Consider the following 13,866-nt stretch of genomic DNA (forward strand, 5'->3'; position numbering starts at 1 on the left):
CTAGATACAAAGGAAAATACAACTTTTAAATAATTTTGCTTAACCTGTGTATCAAAAATAATAGCCTACAGTATCATCCAGTGTCCCACTACATGTGAAATTCAAATGGTCTTGTGAAATTTGAGTTTCACTGGCTATGACAGTACAAGTTTAAATTTAGAAGTCTGCCAAACAAGTGTTTACACTTGAAGTAGTAAAAAAAATAGTTCAAATTATATGTTGTAAATTGTTGTATTGGAATATGATATACCTAACAACTAGATTTTTTTCCAGGAGGATTTTACTAAAGAAATAAAATGCATTCATCAAATACTTCAACATGTGTCAAATACAATGCTAATGTCTTCGAAATACTACAAAAAATTCTGAGCTTAATAGAAAAGAGGATTTGCAGAACCCAAAATTCAGAGGGTGTGAGAAATTGGAAGTTGTCACCATACAAGAATTAGGGACAACACACATAAAGTAACCATAGAAACCAACAGAAAAACAGCATGAATGTGAACTTGTGATTGTTGCCTCTAACTCAATTGCACCATCGGTGATCTCACCTTGAAATACTGCTTTCTGTTTGCCCCACAGCTCATTGATGTGCTATTTTTTAAGTTCTTTTTCTCTCTCTATTTCATTTTTTAATTCAAAATACAACTTTATTCTAATTTTAAACAAAAAGGAATGTAAATGATAGTAACAAACAAGATTTGAGCATTGAATATTGTGATGTGACTCTAGCAGTCTTAAGATTGAAACTCAATAAGGAAACAACTGTGTTCCAAAACAGCTAAGTATGCAAGTCCAAAAAGTGAAGGTATTTTTTTAACTGCCACATTCACTTCGAAGCCCATTCATCTCCTTCAGCATCTCAAAGATTAAGTACATGTTCTGCTTAGCTGTGTTATAAAGTGACAAACTCTCTGCACCACTGACATCACAGGACAGTTGCCTATAAAAGCAGATTTCTGACGTTGGGTTACAGTTTCACTTTCCCACAGGTAATCATCCTCATCCAAGAGAGCAGTTGTTTGAGCAACCTCTAGATCACGGTCATATTGTGTTGCCAAAACCGTGTCCATAACAATTGCTGGTGCGACAAGAGCAAGCATGGCAAGAAATTCCATTAAGATCTCCAATTAGTTTTGCAGCAAGCCAGAGGAAGGGCTTTACAAAGCTATAATTACTTTTGGTGGAAATGTCATAGTATTGAAGAGTCTTCTTTCGGTGAAAGACAATTGATTTTGCTTTAACTTTCCTGTCCTTAACATCCACTTTGTTGCCACACAATACAGTGGGCATGTTTTCACATACTCGTACCAGAGCTCTATGCCAGTTAGGCACATTCTTGTAAGTAACTCTTGAAGTTCCATCAAACATTATAATGGCACACTGGGCTTGGATGCAATAGCCATCTTCCAGTCCATCAAATTTCTCCTGAGTAGTTATGCCCCATACATTGAACTTGATAGGTCCCCTACTGCTATGGAACACAAGGGGATGGACCTCAACACATACTTCTCAAATTCCCCAGTCAGACAACATTTCACAAATGTAGTTTTTCCAGTCCCACCATCACCAACAACTGCACGTTTGAAATGAACTTGGGGTTCTTCTTGGGCAGCCATCACGATGTTATTACCAAAAGCATCTCCAGACCGGTCTGACTGAGAGCTCTCTCTGTTTCATTTTAGATAGGTTCTATAGCTGTTTTCAATTTCACTATCCTTTCTTCTACAATGTCTAATTTGCAATGAACTATATCCAGTGTATGTTTTTTTCTCATGCATCATAGTTTTCCTATATAAAAGTTCAGTTAGGATGACATTTCAATCTTCCATTTCTCTATCTAATATATTCAATTATTCCTCAACCTCTTGAACATGTAAAATATAGTCATACTGTTTTAAATGCCATCACTGTTACCAGTTTTAATTGATAATTTCTACAAATGTTATCACTGTTATCAGTTTTAATTGATAATTTCCCCATGGGAGGGTTATACATTTTTTGCTTTGTTTTTTTGCATGTCTTTGACTTTTCATAGGATGCTACATAGTATAAATTTTGTTTCATTAGATGCTGAATATTTTTGTATAACTATAAATATTTTTGAGCTTTATTCTCGGATATATTTAAGTTACTTGGAAACAGTACAACATTTTATCATACTTGTTTTTAAACTTTTTTTCCCCCGGCTTTATTTAAATATAATAAGACAATTAGTTGCTCATATTTACATTGTACAATTCAATGAGTGTTTTTCAATTATAGTTGGCATACAATAATATACCAGTTTCAGTTGTATAGCATAGTGGTCAGAGATCCACATAACTTGCAAAGTGATAACCCTGCTAAATCTAGTACCCCTCTGCCCATTACATATTTATTACAACATTATTAACCATCTTCCCTATGCTACACTCTATATCTCCATGTCTATTCTGCAACTATCCATTTGTACCTCTTAATCCCTTTGCCTTTTTTTGCCGTCCCCCCAACACCTCTCCCATCTAGTAGCCCTCAAAATATTCTCTGTATCTATGAATTTATTTCCGCTTTTGTTGTTGTTTTTGTTTATTTTGTTCTTTAATTCCACATGTAAGTGAAATCATACGATATATTTGTCTTTCTCTATCTGACTCATTTCATCAGCGCAATACCCTCTAGGTCCATCAAGGCAATATAAACTTTTTTTGAATAGGAATATAGCAGCCCTTATCAGAGATTTTATTTTTACTTACCACTGAGTACTCTGCAATATGCCCTGCCCCATGAATTATGAAGTTTTCCATTCTGATATCTGGAAAAAGGCACTATTTATGGCCATGTGTGAGTTCTGGGGATTATTTCTCTAATTCTTTCTAGCATTTCTTTCTCAGTTTAGGGTAGTTTCCTCACATGTATGTCCTGATCAGTGATAAACTGAACACTCATGGAGTATTTGCATTTCTACAATTCTTTCTCTGCACAACACTCTCCTGGTACTCTGCCCTGCAAACTCTACCCATCTTGGCCTTTCCAGACTCTCAGTTCTATCTCTCATTCTCAGGAAGTCTAGCAGATCTCATCTTATTTACTTTCTCTGTGCTAACATCTGATATCTCTCTTCAGGTAACCTAAGCAATTATAGCATTCATCTCGTTTGTATTCCATCTCTGAGAAATTGTGTTTCTATGTTTCCTATTTTCAGTGTCTTGAGAACCATTGTTTCACATTTTTATTGTTTTTAAAACTGTTTTAGACAGTTTTATAGACTGAATGTCACAGCCAAATTCATTTGTTGAAGTCCTAACACTCTATATGGCTATATTTGGATGTATGATCTTTAAGATATTAAGACATTAAAGATAGGTGAAAGAGAGTGGATCAAAAGATATAGGTGAAAATGTTCCAAAAATCGTGGAAGACATCAAGTGACAAATTCAAAAAGCTCTGAAAGTTCCAAGATAGATGAATACAAAAGAAACCACTCTAAGATGCATCAGGGTGAAACTGCTGAAAACCAAAGGTAAAAAGAAAATGTTAAAGCACTAAGACAAATGTATATCTCCAAAAAAGCAACAATAAGAAAGCAAGTTTCTCAGTAGAAATGCTGACAGCCAAAAAGTCATGGAATGATACTTTATAATGCAGATGGAAAATAACTCCCAATCTAAAAAGTCCATGATCAATAAAATAATCTTTAAAACTACCAATAAAATAAATACATTTTTAGACAAACAAAAGGTGAAATAGTTTTTGCCCAAAAAATTGCACATAAAAACAAACAAAAACTCACTAAAATGAATTCTTAAGGCAGAAAAAAAGAAAAAATAATGATCCAGGAGGAAACAAAGGAATGAAGGAAGGAAAGAAGGGCATAAATGAGTAAATGTAGAAAAATATAAATAGTCAGGTATTGGTCATATTAATTTGTATGTAAGACCTCTCCTCTGGAATGAGCACCCATATATTAAAACTTTATCTCAAAATCTCCTGTTTTAAGTCTAATATATATCTCCAACTTAATATGTACACAATTGAAACCATGGTCTTTCCTCCAATACTACTGCTTCTTTTATAGTTATCATTATCTTGGTAAATGGCAATTCCATCTATCCAATTATTCGAGGTAAATATCTTGGAGTCAAATTTTCCTTCTGTAATTTTTCTTTCACATCTGTATAAAAACTTCAATAAATTATATTCCTTTAAATCTCACTTCCAGCTTCTGACAGGGAGGATTTAATCAGTGCTTATTTTCCAGCTAAGGAGAAGCTGAGCTAATGCATACAGTGAGTTTTTAAGATAGCAATGTAGTACCCATATAATTCTTTTAATACATTTTATCTCTGAGAGCTATTCTCTTAGAATATTTCTGCTAATATCAATGTCTACTCATTGGGGCCTTTAAAGGAGAAAAGAAACAAATGATATTTGAGAGACTTCCTAGCTTCGAGCTGAAACAATCAGAAAACTTCACTGGGATTTTTGAACTTGAGACATAATTAATGAAATCTAAAGTTTTAAGTAATATGTCTTTGGAGATATAATAGCCATGTTTCCCACAAGAGAAGCAAAGAGAAATGGCCTTCGGAAAGAAAGCTAAAAGTGACGCAAAATCAGAGGAAGGGGCGGGACTCTGACTATGTTTCTACTGTACTTTTTGTCACTGATTTTTAATAGAAATTCAAAAGATTTTCTTTCATAACCTAAACATTTTTCAAGGTTCTCTATTTTAAGTTTTTTCCTAATTTGAAATCTATTTATTTTCATGGTATAAATGAAAATATAATTTTGTGTGTGTGTTGTGTGTGTATATCTATATCTATATCTATCTCTCTCTATATATATATATATAACAATTGCCAAAATACCCTTCTTGAAATTTATATTTTCACAGTGATTTGAGATGACACCTAAAAACAATCTATATAATAAAATATTTTACGCATTTTAATGTGATATGCTTGCTAGATGAGAGGTGATGTATTGGTTAGGAAGAAGCATATTAAAGTTTTTTTTCTTATTTTGGGCATACATATGACTTAGTTGCCCTGAGAATTTCAGAAAACATGTACATCAGAGAAAAATATATTGAAATTACAGACAATAATATATAGAGGATAATCAATTTTTATTTTTATACATTATAAAAGACAATCCATTCTTGTTCTTGACCACTTAATGAGTACATTATATGATTAAATTTATATGTCAAATAAATAGGTAAATAGTGAAATAAATATTTTAAATGAGATTTACAGTAACACTAATGATACATTTTCAAAATAAATAGGCAAAAACTTATCAAAAATGTAAATTATTAAATAGTTACATAGTAGTGACAGGCTTGTTTTCACATGCAGAATTTCTGATAAAATTTATCATTTTTCCACTAAAAAATTATCAAGTTTCTTATTTTTTATTTTAATAATTTTGTTTAATTTTTCAATTACAGTTGGCACATAATATTATATTAGTTTCAGGTGTACAACATACTGATTAGACATTTATATAATTTATGAAAAGATTGCTCTGATAAATCTAGTACCTATCTGACACTATACATAGTGATTACAATATTATTGACTATATTCCTTATTCTGTACTTTACACTCCCATGACTATATCGTAACTATCAATTTTTACTTCTTAATACCTACCCCTTTTTAACTACCCCCTAACATCCTCTCATATAAAATGTTCTTTGTATCTATAAGTTTGTTTCTGTTTTGTTTGTTTACTTTGTTCTTTAGATTCCATATGTAAGTGAAATAATATGGCATTTTTCTTTCTCTGTCTGACCTACTCCACTCAACGTAATATCTTCTAGGTCTAACCATGTTGCTGCAGAAGGCAAGATTTAATTCTTTTCTATAGTTGAGTAATATTCCATTATATATATGTACCACCTCTTCTTTATCTATTTATCCATCGTGAATAATACTGCAAAAAACATATGGATTCGCATGTCCCTTCAAAGTAGTGTTTGAGTTTCTTCAGATAAATACCTGGAAGTAGGATTACTAGATCCTTCTTTGTCTCTTGTTATAGTTTTTGTTTTAGAGTCTATTTTGTCTGGTGTAAGCATTGCTACCAAAGCTTTGTTTCTATTTTCATGAAATATCATTTTTCATCCCTTTACTTTTGATCTGTGTGTGTCTTTCAATCTTAAGTGAGTCTCTTGTAGGCAGAGTATGTAAAGGTTTTGTTTTCTCATCCATTTGGCCATGCTTTCTTTTGATTGGAACATTTAATTCATTTCCATTTAAAGTAATTGTTGATTGATAGGTAGTTATTTTATTATTCATATATACATATATGATAATATATATACATATATGTGTGTGTGTATGTGTGTGTGTGTGTGTGTGTGTGTGTGTGTATATATATATATATATATATTTTAGGTGAGGCAACCCTTGGTTGACCTCACAGATTGCAAGGACCTTGTCAGCTTACAATCCCTTATGTTTTATTTTATTTACGCCTATAGCATCTGGTCTTCCTAGGTGGTCTCCCATCCAAGTACTAACCAGGCCTGACCCTGCTTAGCTTCCGAGATCAAACAGGATAGGACTTGTTCAGGGTGGCTATTATTCATAATTTTAATCTTTTTATTTATTTTCTTTTTCTTCTTTGTAAGAAGTTCCTCTAACTTTTCTTGTAGTACTGGTTTGGTGGTGATAAACTCCTTTAGTTTTTTTCCATCTGGGAAGCTCTCCCCATCTGTCTTTTGATTTTAAATGATAGCTTCGCTGAGTAGAGTAATCTTGGTTGTAGGTCCTTACTTTTCATCACTCTGGATATTTCATGCCAGTCCCTTCTGGCCTGCAACGTTTTTGTTGAGAAATCAGGAGACAGTCTGATAGGATCTCCCTTGTGGGTAATTGCTTTTCTCTTGCTGTTTTTAAGATTCTCTGTCTTCAACCTTTAGCATTCTAATTATGATGTGTCTTGGTGTGGGCCTCTTTGGATTCTTCACTTCATGGGCTTCTATGTCTATTACCTTTGCCAGGTTAGGAAAGTTTTCTGTCATTATTTCTTCAAATTCATTTTAATCCCTTCTCTTTCTGGTGCCCCCATGATATAAATATTGGTACAGTTGATGTTTTCCCAGAAGCCCCTTAAACTATCCTCATTTTTTTTTGGATTTTTTTTCTTGTTGCTGTCCTGATTGGGTGTTTTCTGCTACCTTATGTTCTAAATCGCTGATTCAACCTCTGCTTCAGCTGTTGATTCTCTCAAACGTATTCCAACTGGTTCTTTTTTATGTTTTCTATCTCCATTTTTATGTTTTCTATCTCTTTGTTAAAGTTCTCACTGAGTTCATCTACTCTTCCCCTAAGTTCATTGAGTAGCCTTATAAACAGTGTTTTGAACTCTGTATCTGATAAATTGCTTGTCTCCATTTTGTTGAGTTCTTTCTCAGAAGCTTTGTTTTGGTCTTTCATTTGGACCATGTTTCTTTGTCTCTCCATTTGGGCTTCCTCCTTGCGTTTGTTTTTATGTGTTAGGAAGATCTGCTATATTTCCCAGTCTTTGTAGAGTGGCCTTCTATAGTACGCATACTGTGGGACCCAGTAGAGCAGTCTCCCTGGTCACCTGAACAGGGTGCTCTAGGCGTGTCCCATGTATGGATTGTGTGTGCCCTCCTCTTGTAGTTGAGCCTTGATTGCCATTTTTACATCAATGGAAGGGATTGACCCACGGGCTGATGGATTGTGAGGACTGATTGTAGACTGCATTGGAGAAGCTGTTGTGCAGAGACTGACCCAACAGAGGCCAGGATTTGCTCTAAAAGGGCTCTGGTGCCTGCGCAATCTGCTCTTTGGGTGTGCCATCTTCAGATGCAGGCCTAAGTGGTGCATCGGCTCAGTCTAAAGCCAGCAATCAGGCATACTGGCCCCCAGGCCTCCTGGGAGGGTCCCCATCGCAGACCAAGTTCAGCCACAGCCTGTGTCCCACCTGGAGCCACCTAGCATGATCTACCAAACAATCAGCAGATGGCCACCACCCGTGCTGAGCTTAAAGGAGCCTCGAGAGTCCAAGCTGCGAACCGAGTCTGGCTGCCACTAGAGCCAGGCTTGGGGCTGCTAAATAAGAGGCATAGGGCACACTGAGGCCAAATGATGCCTGTTTAGGTTTTTGAAACTTTGAGACATTTTAGGAAAGTCTACAGCATGAGCCAAGACAGGTTGTTTGTATGAAAAAACTACTGAAAGTGGGTGGGGCGGGGTCTCAGGGAATCACCAGGGCATGGTAACCAGTGTTAGCCTGATTGATGAAGATTCGAATATGATGACCACCTGTGTTTGCCTACCCAGAAGTGGGAGGGTTCAACAAAGAATGCCTTCTGCCATCACTTCTCTCTGAGAAAAAGCTGTCCCTCCAGCTCATGTCCTGAAGCCAGGCAACTCAGTTCCTTCTAGTATGTTCCTGGCACCTTGCAAGCTGCTGCCCCAGCATTGGAGCACAAAGTGAGTGAGTCTATCAGTGAGTAAGTTTGTGTGCAGACCATTTAAGTGGAATGCCTGGGACTCCAGCAGCCCTTTCTCTCACTCGGCCACAACTTCCGCTGGTTTTCAGAAGTTTGGGAGCTTCTTTCCTGGCACTGGAATCCTGGGCTGTGGAGGTTGATATGGTTGGTGGGACCTCCAAAGCCAAGATATTCCTTTTGATTTTTAACTGCTACACGTGGGTGTGGGACCAGGCTGTCCCATATCACTGCCCCTCCTAACCAGTCTGTTGGTGGCTTCTGTATGTCCTTAGCTGTAAGACTTCTGTTCAGCTAGACTTCAGGAGATGCTCAATGATGGTAATGCTGTAGTTTAGTTGTAATTTTGATGTGAGAGGAGGCAAGCAGAAAGTTTACCTACTCTGCCACCCTGACAAGAAATCCATCTGATTTCTTATTAACACAGATATGAAATTTTAAAAGTGCTAATCATAGAAGGAAAATGTACCTAGTTGCTTATTTCTACATTTTTAATATATATTTTACATAATTTTAAGACAATAAAATATGGTTATAATTTATATAAATATACTTCCTTGATAACAATTATTCTCTATTTGAAATAGTATTTCTCATTGTTTAAAAAGAATATCACATTTCTAAGAAGGAATCTGTCTTTCTAGAAATATTTCTTTCGATATATCATTTAGAAAAGTGTTATCTGAGTATATGCCCAATAGTTAGATAATAACCAACTGTGCTACCAAAAGGAATATGACACATCTCATCTACAGTTTAATTCCATATCTTCTTACCTTATACTACTTCTTAACTATATTTTCTTTTAAACATTGTAGTAGTATATTTCATTGTTACTAATATGAAGAACAATTGATATCCCATTCTTATTTAATGTTTGCTTGCATTTATTTATTCCTTTTTTTACTTCTCATGAATTATCCCTGTTTTTAAACCATTACATAAATCACTTATTACTTAAAGATTTAATTTATTTCTATTTGCATCATTTTTCAGATTATTTAATAAAGCTAATTGATCCTTGTATCAGCTCCCTTCAACCTGACAGTCTGATATTTTTCATTATTCTTTTTTTTACTTTCTTTCAGCATATTGTCAATCTTTCTGACAACCCTCAAAGGGCAGGTACTATGAATTAATTTTTCAAACACTATAATATGAAAAATAGAAAATAACTTTAAGTATCTTATGATACTATAGCAAAATTATACCACCAGGTATAGGTACAAAGTTATTTGTAGAATTATGTATCACTAATGTGAGAATTGATTATAATAATTATTATTAATCTAATGCATTTTAGTATTTTCTGCTCTAATAAATATATAGTAAAATAAGTCAGAATGTAATTTCAAATTGCATTATGGAATTTAAATTATTTTATAAAAAGGTTTTATACTTACTTATTTGGGCTTATTTCTGAATGCAAAGCTAGTTCTTCTTTTTTTGAGTTCCAATTATGAACTTATAATTGAAAAATATTTGCCAATTTGCTAATAATTGTGTATGAAAAATGTACAGCTCATTACATAGAAAGACTCATAAATAGAGCACTCTAAACATAGGAAAGATCTCTTCTAGTTTAGAGGAGGGGAGATAGTTAATAATTAATTCATTGTCTGTTTCCTCTACCAGTCAAACAATTTTCTTTAATTTATACAATTTTCCTATCAGTCAAACAATTTTCTTTAATTTATACAATTTTTCTAATATCTCCTTAACCATATGTCTTTTCAGATGTTTTGTTAATTATTAAAACAAGGCTTTCTTTTCCTCTTTTGTAATATAAGACTTGTATAAATTTCTATTTATTTTTTTCCAGGTATACGCTTCTACTTTAAATAACCAAAGAAGGGAAAATACTGGTTATATTTAATTTAACTAAAATAAATAACAACGTATATAATCTTATGATAATATTGATTCACAATTATACAATAATTCCTGAAATCTAAAATAATGATATTAGCCGTCATTGCCAAATATATTTAAGACATAACATAGAATACATTTTCAAATGAAATCATAGGAATACTTCAAGATATATAACAGACAAAAACAGCATGTTTCTATGTTAAACAGATTCAGGGGAATGAAGGTCTAGGGGTCTCCCACCATCTGTGTTTCTAGACCTCCACATTTCTCTACCTCACACACCCTAAGATACCTCCATAGAACTCTAATATGATGAGAAAATCAACTTTGTTCCTTGGGAAAGTGGACCTGAAGATATATGGATTAAGAGATACACATTCAGAGTAGATAAATGGTTGATACCAAGTGTTAGTGGAATAGTGATTAAATATGTGCACACACACCTACACACCTACACACACACACACACACACACACACACTTATTCTGAAAACCTAGGTATATTCTATACATAAAGAACTGTTCTCAAGCTAGTGCCTAATCTATTAGCTGTGATGTGCAAAATGTACTTTTCTATTGGATTTGAAAAATCTTCTTTCATAAACCTTATTTGTAATTAATTCCATATTGTGGTTTACATATGACATATGAATCATTTTTGTGCTGCATTTATTTTCCAATTGAATTTAATGTGTTTGACATGATAATAGGTTTCATATATCATTGGAAAAAACTATTACTCTAAAATGCTTTGTGAACAAAATTTATTTTCCTCATTTTTCAAGTGGCTGTACTAGAAAATCTTAAGCTAATACTTCAACTAATGCAAGTAAAGGAAAAAGTACACAAGAAAAAACATTTTTTGAGAGAACTTCTGTAGTATCTTTTGAAACTATAAATACAGAAAATAAATTAATTCTTCATTAAAGTAAAATCAAATCAGAGACTGTATGTAATGGAATTATATAAAAAATGGAATTATTCTTGTATAAAATTAAAATTACATGGTTAATAAATAGTGATATATTTAATGCCTGTTTAGAAATATGCCATGTAGTTCTGCAAATTTAGGTTGCTGAAAGCATATTAAAATTTTCGTTAAAAGTTAAACAACATAATTGGCAAACTAAAAATGTTCTATTACCACTTATGTTATTTTGTATATTTCTTTCTTGGATATTTACTTATTATATTTAACAAAGCATTGAAATTAGATGTATTATTTATGGAAATGCACATATTTAGCTAATGATAGTAATTATTGAGAAAGAAAGGTGAAAACATTTTTCCACCTAACAGTGGTTGTAATTTGAAAGTGGAACACATATAATCACTCAATTGAGGGTGACATGACAATATCATTAAATCTGAGATTTTGGAGTTGTTTTACAATTTGTGCCTTCTTTGGATCCAGAGGAAGATAGGTGCTTAGCTGCCCTGGGGCTGGTGCCTTAGAGGGCCCAGGTCAGGCTTTTCTTCACCCATGACTCTTACCATGTAACTCCCTAAAATGCAAAGAGTCTTACGTGTCAAGGAAATGACACTTTCACCAGAGGCTGTGGCCCCCTTTTTAATCCACTCTGTGGATACTCAGAAACCTGGAATTTCCTGTCTCAAAGGACTGGTGCCTGGGAACTTTGATTTATGCAAATATTTTTACTTCTCTAAACCCAGGGTAGCTAGGAGCCACATGTTACAAGGATGAAGAGGTATAGGTAAAGCCCTGGGGGGTAGAATAGTGGTTGGGGGCATGGTAGAAAGTCAGAGAAATTTGGAAGTTCTTTTAACATCACATTTTGGCATAGAAATCTGAGGCGCCCATGAAGTATAAGTTCAAATCTGAATCTCTGAGTTTTTGTGAAAATACTTACCAAAATAGAGGATAAACCATATTTTATATTGCCAATTGTTGCTTTAATATGTAACTTTAGAATGTTTATGAATTTAAATATGTGAACCTCTATCTGTACTTTGGCTCTAGGTACTCGTACATGAACCTGAGTGCAATGACAGTTTAAGCAGCAAATAAAAGAAGAAAAAGATTGAGAATAAACCATCTTAATTGACAATTTCAATAATTTAGTTTCTAAATATATGTTTTAGCTTGTTTTCCCCTTTCTGGATGAACTGAATGGGTAATCCATATGGTCTAATAAAAAGGACAAAAATTCACTTTACATGAAATCTTATATACAAAAATAAAAGATGTATAAAGTAAGATATTACTCATATGTACCTCAGCAGATATTGAGTTACTCCAGAAAATAAAATTTTAAAAAATATTTTCTTAGAAACTATTTATAAATTAAAAAATTATTAACATAAGAACTCTGAATGATGACATATACACTTCTTGTTTCAAAGTATAGACAATAACAGGATTTTGATGGTCGTGAGTGAAGTATGATTATATTTTCAGGGATATTATCTGAACACCAATTTCACGAATGATTGGTTTTTAAAATGTGTTGAATAGAATACGTTTTCAAGGTTTATTTATTCAAGATGAGGTTCAAGTCACATGAAAAATAATTTCTTATGAATTATAAAGAAAAAACAGTCCCCTAAAACACCATATTCCTATAGTACAGTTCTATTAAATGATACAATAGCCTCAGTTCTTTTTACAGAGGCTAATACACATCTTTTTTATAAAGTATATTCTATAATCTGACTACTAAACTTAATCTCCTCAACCAGCATCCAAGGGAGGACACTTTTTCTCTGAATTTTTCTGTATCAAATGGGTGTACTAAGCCCACTTCATTTCATTCATTCATTTATTCATTCATGAATACATTTATTTATTCAACAAATTTTAAATTGAGGTCCTGCAACATACTAGACACTACCCTAGGTACTGTTATATAAACACAGGTATACACACATACATGTACACATACCAGATTGTTACATAAGGAAGTTAAGACTATAGAGAGGAAGACAGATAAGTAATTGGATTTAATACAGATTGTTAGGCCTTGTGATAGAAGAAATTCCCTTCCTGAATATCTCTACCTACTAAACGTAACCAAGGTAGCCTCATCTTTTCTTCAACACAAATATATCTTTCAGTATATTAAATTATTTCATTTGTATATATGCTATACTTATATTCTATATTTAACATTTATACACTATAAACCCCAAAACAAATGAATCAATTGCATTAATTGAAATTGGCATGCATGTTAAAAATTAACAAAGACAATAAAATAGTTATAATAACCCTCTTCTCTATTTTCAGAAGTTTAGTAGAAACATGGAAAATATTTTTAAAAACCCAACAAACTTGTAAAGATGAAAATTTAAATGCTTGTTATTAAAAAATTTTAAATGGGATTAATAATAGATCAGACATTACAGAAAGAAAGAAGAACTTGAAGACATAGTAGTCTAAAATGAAACACGGATAGAAAAAATACTGGAAAGAAATCAACCCAGCATTTATGAGTTGTCGGACAACTTTAAATGGTGTAAAAACTGTGTAATTGGAATCTCTAAAAGGGAAGATGCGG

General features: G+C 33.2%; 1 pseudogene; it reads right to left on the reverse strand.

Annotated features, from left to right (window-relative positions):
- Positions 1-869: 869 nt before the first annotated feature.
- LOC120597835 (GTP-binding nuclear protein Ran-like) lies at positions 870-1,619 on the reverse strand (annotated as a pseudogene).
- Positions 1,620-13,866: the final 12,247 nt, after the last annotated feature.

The sequence above is a fragment of the Pteropus medius genome, unplaced genomic scaffold (genome assembly GCF_902729225.1).
Source record: "Pteropus medius unplaced genomic scaffold, Ma_sr-lr_union100, whole genome shotgun sequence".
NCBI lineage: Eukaryota > Metazoa > Chordata > Mammalia > Chiroptera > Pteropodidae > Pteropus > Pteropus medius.